This window comes from Mycteria americana, chromosome 4 (genome assembly GCF_035582795.1).
Source record: "Mycteria americana isolate JAX WOST 10 ecotype Jacksonville Zoo and Gardens chromosome 4, USCA_MyAme_1.0, whole genome shotgun sequence".
Classification (NCBI taxonomy): domain Eukaryota; kingdom Metazoa; phylum Chordata; class Aves; order Ciconiiformes; family Ciconiidae; genus Mycteria; species Mycteria americana.
This window is the reverse complement of record NC_134368.1, coordinates 79,097,397-79,110,386: the sequence shown is the minus strand read 5'-3', so window position 1 is coordinate 79,110,386 and position 12,990 is coordinate 79,097,397. Positions and strand designations below refer to the sequence as shown.

At 39.9% G+C, this 12,990-nt stretch overlaps 1 long non-coding RNA gene across 4 annotated transcripts in view; it reads right to left on the bottom strand.

The window, feature by feature from the left end:
- Positions 1 to 1,812: 1,812 nt before the first annotated feature.
- The window catches only part of LOC142409471 (uncharacterized), a 177,801-nt gene continuing 166,623 nt past the window's right edge, over positions 1,813 to 12,990 (bottom strand). For 2 of the 4 annotated variants that reach the window (XR_012775644.1, XR_012775648.1), the window contains exons 7-8: positions 2,962 to 3,044; positions 1,813 to 2,534 (exon numbers count right to left, since the gene is read on the bottom strand). This is a non-coding gene — a long non-coding RNA (uncharacterized LOC142409471). Of the gene's footprint in view, positions 2,535 to 2,961; positions 3,045 to 7,376; positions 8,038 to 12,990 lie in introns of those variants that run through there. The other 2 variants (XR_012775645.1, XR_012775646.1) reach the window with 2 other exon arrangements.

Below are 12,990 nucleotides of genomic sequence, written 5' to 3'. Positions count from 1 at the left end.
CTTCCTGCCGCGAAAAATGCGATCGCGCCCCTCATTTACATACTTTTAGGTCGCCGTGTTTAACTAACCGGGATCTTTTGGCTGCCTTTGCTTAGTAAACGAGCCGGGGATGACGTCTCTCTAACCGTGCCTCAAGAGCGTCTTCTTGCTGCTTATTTACCTATTACCTGCCTTTCCTCAACGCCTGGGCTCCTGCGTGGAGCACCGAGAGAGAGATCTCCCCCCTCCCTTGAAATCTCTCCCTCCTCCTTTCCAAGTCGGCAACATTTTGCACGCTCCCGTCCTTCCCCCGGCTGCCTCTTGCAGCGTTCCTGTCCCCGGCGCAGCTGCATTTGCCGGAGCGTGGTTCTCCTGCGTGTGCGTGTGTGCAGTCGTCTCTGTGCGTGTGCCTGGGCACCTCTGTTGGCTGTGCCAGGGGCTCTTCAGCAGACCTTTGGCATCCTAGTTGAAAAGGCGCTTCGTGCTTCACCGTGACTATTTGTGCCAAGTACACCTTCTACATGCCAAGTGTTTTAAAGGAAAAGAAGCCACCAGATAGATGAAGTGTTCGGAAAGTGACAATTTCCTCGCCTCTCTGCTATTGCTGAAAACTGTTTTCACGTTTATGCTGCAACACGTTTGCACACAAAAGAAAAAATCTTGTGGCCGGGTCAATAATGTATTTTGTGTACACCAGAAATGCTATAGATCCTTATGTGAGCTTCAGGCCGCACCCGGGTCACAGAAGCTGATGTGTTCTTCTCGTTTCAAACGTATCTATCAATGATGTGATTTCTGTTTCCTTTTCTTTGCATTTGCTTTTTAAGTTTATCATTTTAGCCCCAGTCTCGCCATGCTTTTCATTGTTTTCCTGCTAACTTTGTCCATTTGTTTATGGGTGTTGCTCATAATCATACCATCACTCTCTTTTATTGCTCTCTTCCCTCTCTTATGTTCCCCCCACGTCCAAAAATGTAAAAAGTAATTCTCTGATTTTCCCAATGTACTTACTCTCAGCAGAGCTCAGCCAAAGTTACTAAGAAGGTTCTTGCTGAAAAAGAAAGCAGAGGAGGCTCAGCGTGAACTCTCCTTCTTTTTAAGCATTCAAAAGCATTTTATAAGCCATTGTCTCTTTTTTTTTTTTCACAAACCAGCGCCGTGTGGCAAATTGTGCAGAATAGAAATGCCCATAATGAATGTATTTAGTACTGGGTCACGCTGATGAACATTCTGCCCCCATGAATAATACTGTTTTACAAGTTTGCAGCCCTTTCAAATTGCTGATCCCCAAACCCTATAGGCAAACTAGAAAAGCTAACACAAGCAACTGGGACTTTAGAAACCCATAGCCATCTGGCCTAAATCTCTAACAATCCAAGCCAATAATTATATCAATTCAGGCTTTAGTGAACCCCTTTGCAAACACCAAAAGAGCAAAGAAAGGAATTAGTGGCCATTCTAAGTTCTGGTGGACAGAATTCAAAGGTAATCTAATTCCATTAGTTCACGGACAGCTTTTTTTACAGCTCTGATAAATCTTCCTAAAACATTTTTCCAAAACACCAGTGTAAACTCTTTTCTGACGATAATTGGGGAAATAGGTTCAATTAAATGCTGTTCTCAGTGTCAATAAAAAGTATTTTGTTGATAAAAGAAGTCACTGCCCTTTTACATGATGAGTACAGGAGATGAATAATTCATAGTAAAAATAATTTCACTACTTAGAAACTAAAATATTATATATACTCTTAAATGGTAACGTGTTCTTCCAAGTAACTGTTTAGTACATTTAGATATGCAGAATTTGCTTTATGCAATTTTTATCACTTTCCAAACAGTAATTCCACTTCGTCACATTGGTCGTTCTCAGAGACGTACTCTGTATGTTAATAGATAGCAGGATACCTACAGCTAGGAATTACAGCACCTCTTTTCTTTTTTTCCCTTTTTAAATTTATTTTTTATTTTGCAACGTCACCAGTCAGGTTATATGTAATATTATCACTTAAGTCCACACTGTCTTGCAACTAACCATTTGCACTTATAGCGACGATAAAACGTCATTGGCACAGTAGTCCTTATCTGAATTCTGAACTACAGTATGAAAAAGCCTTGATTTTCTTTTTTTTTTTCCCATCTGACATTCATTTGAACGTACAAGTGAGAAGGAACACATCTTGGGGTTGTTTGTTTAGATGCAGCAATATTTAAGTGCGTGGCGCTTCTAGAAGTGGTACTTCTGTAGGGTGCTTCTGAGCAACCGCAGCAGTCCCAAGGCTGATTCCTCCCGTATCCAGTGAGAGAGTTTTGTCTGAAAGTCTCTTAAACTCCAGTCCACCTTTGACATGGCAGACTTCCCTTACAAAGAAAAGGGAGAGTCCCGCGTGCAGCCAGCAGACACTTCTTAGGGAGCCTGGTATTGTGAATGCTGCGAGGCACGTGAGCGGAGTGCTGCGGGCCTCCTGGAGAGTAATCGCGGTTATTCCCACCTAATACGGATCTATTCACCACCACGTTCTTCGCAAAAGTTGCATTCAAATTCTCCAGTGATGTACCTGAGGAACAAAACCAAACTGACTCCAAATAGCATTTGCCTACAGTACTACTTCAGAAACCACAGCTGCGCAGCAGATTAATTAATTTTTCACTTAGCTGAAAGTAGGTTTATTTCTGTGGTCGATATACTTTATAGTCTGCCTTGTTTCTCCGAGGAGTTTTATCGAGCTCTCAAGCATATATTTTCTTCTAAAAGTTACTGATCCCCTAGATGCACAGGATATGTGCAAAACTTGGGTGACAGAGAATTTTACTTTGAAGAACTATTTTGAGAAATAGTCCCTCAGCAGGGACAGGGGAGAAAGAAAATAATTTTCTTAACAATGATAGAAGCCCAGTGAAATTAGCACAGTGCCATTTGGTTCATTTCCCTCCCCGCACACACACAAAAATGAGGTTTTATTCACTCTCAGTATGATTTATTACCTTATGTTGCATCATGTTACAAAATGTCACATGCACTATGCTCCAGCGCACAAGACATCGCAAGACAAAATTTGATTTGACACCTGCGTAATGAATGTGAAAGACAAGTCTTCCTAAGTCAGAAGCGTATTTTAAAGGAACATTTCCATCACAATGAATGACAAAATTGGGGGGCTTTCTCTCTCCCTCCTCTTCTCTTTCTTTCTCTCTCTCCCCCTCTCCCTCATCCCTCTTCAACAGGCTTGTTTCCCAAAGTAAAACTCGTGACAGAGCTCTCCCTGGTCTTTGTACTTTACATTTCCATCTGTTGCAGCGTGAGTGCGAACGGAGTGAAGAGCATCCTTGTAGGCAAACGAGTGTTGCCATTTCATACTCACTCTTGGACCCACAAATAAGCTGATCAAAGGTCAGTGTGATGCTGTTCAGTGGAGTGGGTGAAAGGAGGCTGACGTTTCAGTCTGATTTTTTGCACAGGCAACCGTACTATAGAACTCATCACACATTAATGCGGTATTTGTCCAATCTACTAACTATCTCATCAGTCATGCTTACACCTGATACCTTTTTCGGAACTGAGGTGCATCAGAGGCTGGATTACTTTAAGAGATATTAAAGGCAGAATGGGTCATTGGATTATCAAATATGACCTCTGCATCACAGTCATCTTAATTAAGCCCAAATACATTAGGTAGGGCATATATTTTAATGTTTGGAATACTAAACAGTGTACCTCGATCAGGCATCCGTTACCTGGTTCCCCTGAAAAGGCAGAGAATTCATGATCTAAAATGGGGTCAGGGATCCTGGCAGGCAAATCAGAAAAGCAAAAAATGCACTTGATACTATCAATCCTCACCTCCACAAAATCTAAACCTTAACTATAGACACATATACCTTATAGCTTAAAGTAATCCTGCCGAAGATACCCTGCCCAACAGTTTCTGTTCCCGGTCAGAGCACTGCCCCTTCTATGCAGTGTCCAGCACGAGCAGGCTCAAAGGCCACTCCCTGTCACCTCCGAGACACCCGGGAAACATTCGGTAAAGGTAATAGCTGTATCAGGAAAAAGTATCTTCCTGCCCCAACAAACAGCCAGTCGAAGCCCTGGAACAAAAGGCCAGGTACCCAGAAGTCAGAATAACCAGAGAAATTTAGTTCAGAGCCCTGATCTATAATTTTCACTTTTTCAACTTGCTTTAAAAAAACCTGATCGTTCATTAAAATACATCAAACCACAAAACACCTGCTGATGGGTGAGAAATTTTTTTTTGTAAGTGAGTTCAAAATTAGATTTTACATTATCATCAATCATCGTGGCAAAGGGCAGGAGGATCAGATTTTCTGCTACATGAGTAAATTTCCATGGTAGTTTTGCGATGCAGCATTGTGTATATAAATAGCGAGTTAAACCCGTACATGTCCCATGCATGGTAAGTACTGTACCTAGATATTCAGTCTCTTTCTGAACCAATAAAACATTTATCTCTCAAAGTTTTACCAAGTGCAAAAGAGAAAAATGCTTGAGACTTACGGTTTACTAAATCTCTATTAAAAACAAATGCCTGTAATACATCACTGGATGCTTTTGAATTATTTTGATGATTAGTTAATATGGCACAGCATATAATGGAAATTCCATTGTTTGATCACTCTAATGCATTTGTCATTTTGTTTAGTTATTTCCTTGTAAAGCATGAAGTAGAATATCTGTTTGAGAGCTCTTTACCCAAAATTGCCTTTAAGAGCAATATATGCACTTCAGCAAAACGAGGTTTTGAGTATTACATATGCTTGGGATAAAAGGTGCCTGTCAGAACTGCGGCACACTTCTTTCCCACCACACCTAAGCCTACAAGGGTAACACTCTGTGGCCGTGTTCCACTTTCTCACAAAGCCACCTAAAACCAACTGTGGGACCTGTTGTGTGCAACAGATACAACTGCCCATTTCCTAATGCATCATCTTTTCCTTCTGTCCATCTCTATCACCACAAATACAAATAATAAGGAGAGCCAGATGCTTCAGAGGACAGCGGCTATAACCTTCCATTCATGCAAAGTGGAACTTAAGGAACAAAGATGCTCTGTCACCTCCTGTCCCCTAACGATGCAGCCACCGTGGGGCTGCAGTGGTCGCCAGTGCAGTCAGAGACCCCAGACCTCTTTTTCCCCATAGGGAAAGCACTAGCAGCATCTGTGCTCTTTGCCTGAGGTATGCTTACTGGTTTTCAGCCTTACACGCTGGTGTACTCGCAGTGCATTTCCCGTATCTGGTTTTATTCCAGATGTTAACAAATTAATATACTGCATGCACTGGAATTTGAAATATTTTACGTGAATAAATTTGAAAGGCTTTCTGTGATTTACACTACTGCTATTCTGCTTTGACAAACATCTTGCTCTTGCACCCTGCAACACACTAACTAGCGTGTGATGATATTTTCAAGGCCACTCTTACTTTATACGGCGCAGAAGGAGCAGCTGCATTTGTGATACTACTTTTCTTCACGGGAGTGGGGTTTCTGTAAAGGAAGGGTTTGAAGTTTGGTGTAGATGTGAATTTAGTCAGGGCTGCAATACATACTTTGTCAAATTACCAGCTCAACCCAAGCTTTTCATGGAACTATAACTTTCTCCGTTGCCCCTGGGAGTTTAAAAAGGGAGCATAATTGCTGTTTCCAGTGTCTTCACACAAGCACGTGTTCAATCTTCCACTGACAGCCTAAGCCAAATGATCCAGATCCACTCGCGTACCTACTGCCAGCAGCTGTTGGCGACCAACATGCTCTAAGGACGTCGGACACTCTCGTGAAGGGAAGGGGTCCATCATCTTCAGCAGAGCCAGAGCTGGGCTGCGCGCAGCCACGGTGGAGCCGGAGGCAACTCCACAGTTTTTAAGACACTTTTGTCGTCTTCTGACCCTGGGGCTGATGGGAACCAACCCAGTCCACGGAAGGATTTTGAACAGCTTCAGGGTCGTTTTAAATTGTCTTGAAGAGTGTGAGCCTCACAGGAGTGCAAAGCTGGACACAAAGTCTTGTGGCAAGAAAGGACACTTAATCAGATTTTGCCAGAAATACATGTTCTTGGGCAAACCTTTCCTGGAAGGATCTGAACCTCTCTCTACTGCAGCATTTAGCAAGCTTGCATTACAAAGGACTGTCATTAAGGGACCCTTAATGGCCTTCCTCTCTTCAAAACCTCAGGCACAATTCACCACCCAGCCTGCTTTGTGAATAAGGACCAAATATGTTGTTTGTTTTATTTTACAGTAAACATTTATATAGCACTCCACATGGATATCTGCATTTTTTTATTCTTGATTTTTCTGGGGAAAAAAAGAGAAAAAAAAAACGCTCCCTGCTTCAATGTCATGGGAAAACATGTGGAAATGTAAACCTGCTGTAGGAAGCAGGCACAGTGGGAGCTGTAATGGGAAAAAGACAGGCATGGTTTATCAGCAGAATATGTAACATATACTGAACATCCGGCTTCCCAAGTAAGTTGTTAACAGTGCTCAATACAAATGTTTCTCTTTAAAGAATCAGATGTTCCTCTTTTTTTTTTTTCCAATAGCTGCAGTATGGTAAAACTGGTGCCATAAAGTCATTGCAAGAGACAGCAAACAACTTTGTTATCATAATAGGCTTTTTTTTCCTCCTCCTTTTTTAAACAATGGTTCTAGCAGGTGGCATGTGGCTGAGACCGGGTCTATCACCATCTCCAGGGTGCCAAGACGTCCCTCAAAGTTTCTGTGGGGGGAATTTGTTGGTGGGATTTGGATTGTAAAGGCACGTGAGCATCTGCTGCCTGCTCAGTCTCATTACCATTGACACAATTAGCTCCTGCAGCTCTCGGCCCGGCAGCCAGAGCGGGGACTCAATTTTCTTGCCTCTCTGACAATGCTCATTATCATTCATCTGAACGTACGAGTTCCTCTGCCTCCGAGTCCGGGCCAAGGGGCTGTGAAAACAGATCACAGAGAGAAACACTCGGGGAAGGAAGAGCAAATTGACATAATAACTACTAACAGCCTAAAATCAACTCCCCTTGCATACAGCACCACCGATAAACTTTCAGTGTTCATAGGAATGGCTCTTTTCCCTTCTGTGTAAGTCACTTTATTCCTGAAAACCACATTCTATGGTTTTATGCTACCACACGCTTTCTGTAAGTACCTTATAACCTTTTTCTGTGATTCAGGAGATACTACACAGCATTACTATTGTCCTTCCATACCCCCAACCCCACTTGCAAAGTTCTGACAAACTGTCCATTTTTTTTGCATTATGTACAGAAAAAGTCCATTTTCCACCTTTGAGTTAATTTGCAAACCAGACTAAAAAGTGAGATTTTTGCTCCTTACGGTATCAGGGAAAGTAGGAGTTTATTGACATCTTCCTCTGGCAGCCACAGCCTAAACAAAATGTTAACACATATCTGCAGATAAAGACTTCGCATTCCTCTAAGTGTCCTCACCCCACATAAAACTGCAATTATTTTACATTTCCTTACAATAGGTGCTGCATAATTCCTCCTTGCTGGCCTTATGTCCTTTTATTGCTACAAAGAACCCTTAGCCCATAAATGGAAAATTAGAGAAGCCACACATTTTTCACATAAATCACTCGGCTAAAAGCAGAGAGGAGGGGAAGAAGAAAGAGGGAGTGAATTTAAACCGATCTATCTCCTGAATATACGTCAAGGATCTCTGTCTTTGAACAAAGAAAACAGAAGGGCTTCAAGGCCTGAATCTGCGATAATCTTGCAGTTTTCGAATGTTGCGTAGATAGCAATTTGTGACCTTACTGAAGAATATTAGATTAAAGCAGAAATGAATTTACCACAACATGTCTTTCCTGAGACTCAGCTTTTACTAGGTCTTTGTAACACAGGAGGATGGAAAATATCACAGAGAGCTGGGGACGAGGCAGGGGCATGACATTTGCTTTCAGATGTTTTTAAAACTCAAGGAAGTGTTATTATTTCCATAAATCATTACTATAGGTTTATTTTCCTCAACCCCCTCGCTGTCTTGTTAGACAAAACATAAGCTGGGCATCCTCATCACTCAGGCCTACAAAGAAAGAAATGGTGGCATTTTAGTGAGCTTCCCAAAATGATGACTGTCACGGTTTTAATCCCAGGTTCCAGGCAGCATGGTAATTGTGCAAACCTAGAGCACTGAGAGGAGGGACGAGGGCCATCTCCCCCACCGATGTCCAGAGCCCATGCTGGTTTGCAGAACTGCCCCAATTCCCCTGGCTTTGTCATGGAAATGCGAACCCTGAAAGAAGAGTCTATTATGTCAAATTACAAATTATATTATAGGGTTTTAAGTAATTGTTTGCTGACTGTTGTCACGCACATGTGGTTTGTTAGAAGTTGATGGAATCGTTTTGGCAAATTTCCACCAGCAAGAATCAGCCGGGGTGAACTCTCAAATCAGCTGCTGTGGGGGTTCGCGTCGTGCAATTAATGGGTGAAAGACTAACACAGACACCCTTCAAAGTTAATTTACGCAGACCCATTTTAGAAGTAGCGCGTTATGTCTTAACTGTATGAAATGTATTGTGGACATATTAGCATTCATAAAATTAATTGGAAACCCATTAGTTCAACTGAAAGAGTTCTGTATATATAGTTCTTTTGTAGTATATAATCTTACAGTTCTTTCGTACTATAAAATTTAACATTTTTATGGCAAGCAAAAAGATATAAAGTGTGTAGGGAACATAGCAAAAATATGTGCTCTGTTTTTCTGGAGCCATTTGAATAAAGTTTTCATCCATCAGAAAGATTTTTGTTTCAATCAGACATCAATTAAAATAAATATGCAAGACTATTCCAAAATAACCTTAACTTACTGGAATGCATTCTCTCACCAGGCTACATAAATATGGGTACACCCACATTTTTTCCCTAATTCTGTGGTCCAAAACATCTGTGTCAGACCCTGGAACACTTCAGTATGATGTAATGAGGCAGCTGGCATTTCTTTTTCATAAATTCACTAAACCAGTAAATAGTAATACTACGGTGACTGGAACTTAAAGCATAAACTGACACACTTACTTCCCAAATATAGCTGTGTAGACTTCCCATTGAAATAAATTGTAGGGGTTATACATATACACATATATATGTACTTGTATGTATTTATGTATATATAACATTTTTAGAGAAACAAAAAGTTCAGTAAAAAGAACTTTGTAATGAATCTCAATAAGCTGCTTTTGCAGTTTTCAGGTATTTATAATTGTTGTTCATGGGTGCCTTTTCTTAGGCCATCCATGCCATTAAGATATTGGTCTTTTGTTTGTCCTTCCACAGACTTCTATCACAAAATGAAGCTATTAAGCAAATACAGAATAAATCAAGCACACACAGTATGGCATATGGATAATTTCCATTAAAGAATTTCAATATATAGATAAAAGGAAAACTTGATAAAAATAAATGGCAGAGTCTAAATGGATTTGGTATATTGCTATCGGGATCCACTGTTACTCATGTTAAGCTCCATGGCAATGTTTAGTATTATTGCTAGGAACTGTTCTCCTAGCCATCCTCTATTGTTTAAACACTAATTTTTTACATAGCTTCTATAACACAGTTCAAATATTTTTCTTTTTTTTTTTTTTTTTTTTTTGAGTACCTTGGTAAAGAAATGGTTCCACAGCTGACAATACAAATCCCTCAAAATTTGTCACTTGAATTCTAAAAGCTATAAAACCAAGTGATAAATGTACAAAGCACATATTAAGAAAACCTCATTGTTTTGACAAGTTTGATGTTTTTTCATGTTAGCTTTGTTTTATGATCACTTCAGACAAAACACCTGCACTGGTTTTAAACCAGTTAAGTAATATATAACCTGTTATATGTGCTATGAAAGCTAACGGCATATATTTTCCCAGGTCTGCTGTGGTTTGAAACTAAACTGGGGTGCTTTCTTTTTCAACTGTGGAAACCTTTTTCTTAAATAATTATTATTTTCATTAGGGATCACATCAGCTCATCTAGGGATTTCAAAGACCCTTTTCCTAAGCTGACTTTAACACCAGCTTTTGTTTACAGCTAGTGAAGATAAACTCCAGTCTCTTTGTTGATCTGAGCATAAGAGGGATGAAGCCTGACGACTCAGGTATCTACATGTACAGATGAGTTAATAGTTTAATTTCAGCCAAAGTGCTTATCACTGAATCCAGATCAAGTTTAAAGGAAACTCCTAGATCATATGGATGTCTCATGTCTGCAGCCAATAATATTTTAAGAGTTTAGTTTTGGAAGTTATAGTTTATATATCCTGTTAACTACGTTCTGTTCATATTCTCTTTCTGATATCCACCCAGGTCAAACAGCACTCAACCACGGAAAACAGTTGACCCATTAGTAATTCAACATGGTTACAATCCATAACTAGTACTTCAAGCAGACGTTATTCTCATAACTACTCCTCAAGCTTCATTTCAGTTCCTTAGTGCCTGACGGCACGGGATGGTTTGATTTGCTTGTGCCGTTAGGGAGCTCACTGGACTCTCTCTGGCTTTGGTGGATGTAAAGGGCCATCTCTTTCTTACCCTTCAGTCAACTGCAGTAAGGCTGAAAACCTGGAGGCTGCAGAAGGAAGTACTGTGTTTCTGGTTTACCTGGATTGTACATATTAACCCACCTGATTGCCTCTATAAAGTCTACCTGCCAAAATATCTGCTATTGAGCCAAATTCTGCTGTCACCAGTGAGTGCCTGGGCAGTACAAGTCCCTCCTTTTAAACAGGATTAAAAGAAGGAGATAAGCTCTCTTTCACTGTATGACTCCTGATGTGGGCCACATTCACGTCTCATTTGCCATAAGCGAGTGTAAATGAAGGGAACTCCATTTTTATAAATTCATTTATTTCCTTGAAACACAAAAGAGGTGTTTGCACTGTAACAGCAATAAGCCACCTGAAAGAATATGTCTTTTTACAGAAATAAAAAAGGAAATAAACCCGGAACCTATATAAGCCCCATCCATGTGGAAATGAGACCAAAATGATTGACCTCTGTTCTCAACTCAGGTATATCCATAGTCTTACAATTCACACATTTATGAAATGAGAAGGACAGTTCAGAGATATTTCCCTTTGAAAATTACTAGCCCTGATCTCTGTTACTAGGTTTAATTTATTATGCCCCAAAATCACAACAGAGAAATGGTTACAGTTTTTTTAATAGATCTTCCACAATGGAGAATTGCGAAATGAGTTTCATGGAGCTGAGCACCCTGGAGATTATCAGGTTTGTCATTGTATGTACACACAAACTGAGAGAGAGAGAGAGAAAGAGGAGAGGGAAGAGAGGGAAAGAGAGCACGTCTCTGACATCTCATCATTAGTATTTTGTAGGGCAACCAACCTACTGTAAAACCTATTTGCAAAATACAATAATTTTATCATTTATGGATTTTATTATATGTGCTTGCTTCCTAACATTTTAAACCATGAAAGCCTGATGTATTTTAAATCAAATGCATGCACTGCGTATTTAAAGTAAGATTCATAACTACCGCAACAGGAAAAAAATATAATAAAAGTCAGCCTTGAACTAAAGACCTATATAAATTTGCATATGAATCCTATAAAGTCAGCCTGACTTTGCTAACAGACAAGTGCTATTATGTTATCTTTGTTCCATCCTTCCTAACAAAAATTCCCCCAATAAGTTACTTTTCGTTTAAAACAAACAAAAAAATACTACTTTATAGCAGTTTTCAGTTCTCAGGTTCCCAGTTGGTATGTCTACCTTACTACATAGCATATACCATTTCTAAGGCTGACTCTGTGCTATTATGCAAAATTGCTCTCACAGTATTTTTACCACTTACTCCAGTGGTAAGGGACCGACAGACAAATCCAAGCCTGCACACATGCAGCCTTAAAGTTATCTCTCAGTCCTAAGTGTTTTCTTGACAGGGCCTTGCTTCTGAATGCTGTATGCTACATAAGGCAAGTATAGCGCACATATTTTGCCACCGATACAACCTGAGATAGCTCCCAAAATAGATGGTTGAGTCAGTTCTTTCAGCAGTTCTTTCTGCTTTATCAAATTAATACTGAAGTGTCTGATACACTCAGTTATCATTTAACAATCAAAGAAAATTAACCTTAAGATATCTGTTTCTGTAACTAATCAAACTGAGAAAGAAATAGGATTACATTCATTTGTTTGGCTTATGGTTCGTGCTGGTTAAACAGTCCCTAAGAAGGAATACTTTCCCAATTAATTAGACTTTTCTTCCCCTTCCCACATGAATTTCCCTATATCCTTTTAAGTATAAAATATTAGTAATTAAAGCCACTGATCATTCCCTTAGCCAATCTCTTCTGCTAAATTACTTCTTCTGCTAAATTACTATGGCAGTAACAGAGAATACCTACATAGCTAGATATGAACATCCATCTTGATATGGAAAATCCATATGAAAAAATCTATGTATCAGTCTTGTCTTTGAGATTGGAGGGAAAGTTTTTTTCCTTTTCCCATGATTATCACTGGATTTGATCTAGATGCCTTACTCTATTTTGTGCTTTATCAGATGAGTTTCTTTTGCTGCTTCGCTACTGCTCACCGTGATTTGTTTTCTGAGACAGCTTTAAAGTAGTTTATATATGTGTATACATATATCTATACACATACACCTTTCTAAAATTACATAGATTCTTGATTGTTCCACAGAACCACTTCCATTCAAAGTGGGTGCCACACCTGGGGCTTTCTCTCTTGTAATTTTGTTAGTGGGAAGGGGAGTAGATCCTTTGGTAAAAGGGGTAATTTCTGCAGAGGGCTTGATCAAGTCTAAAACTTTGATCTTGGTATCATATTTCATGGGAAGTGAAGAGAGAATGGTGGAACGCTGCAGTGCTGTTTTGTCTACTGTCTTTATAGCTACACAGGGAATTTGCTGTGTTCTGAATTCAGTGTACCTTTTTCAGGGCCAGTTGACAGGCAAATATAGTCCTCAGAGTATAAACAAAAAAAAAAAAAAA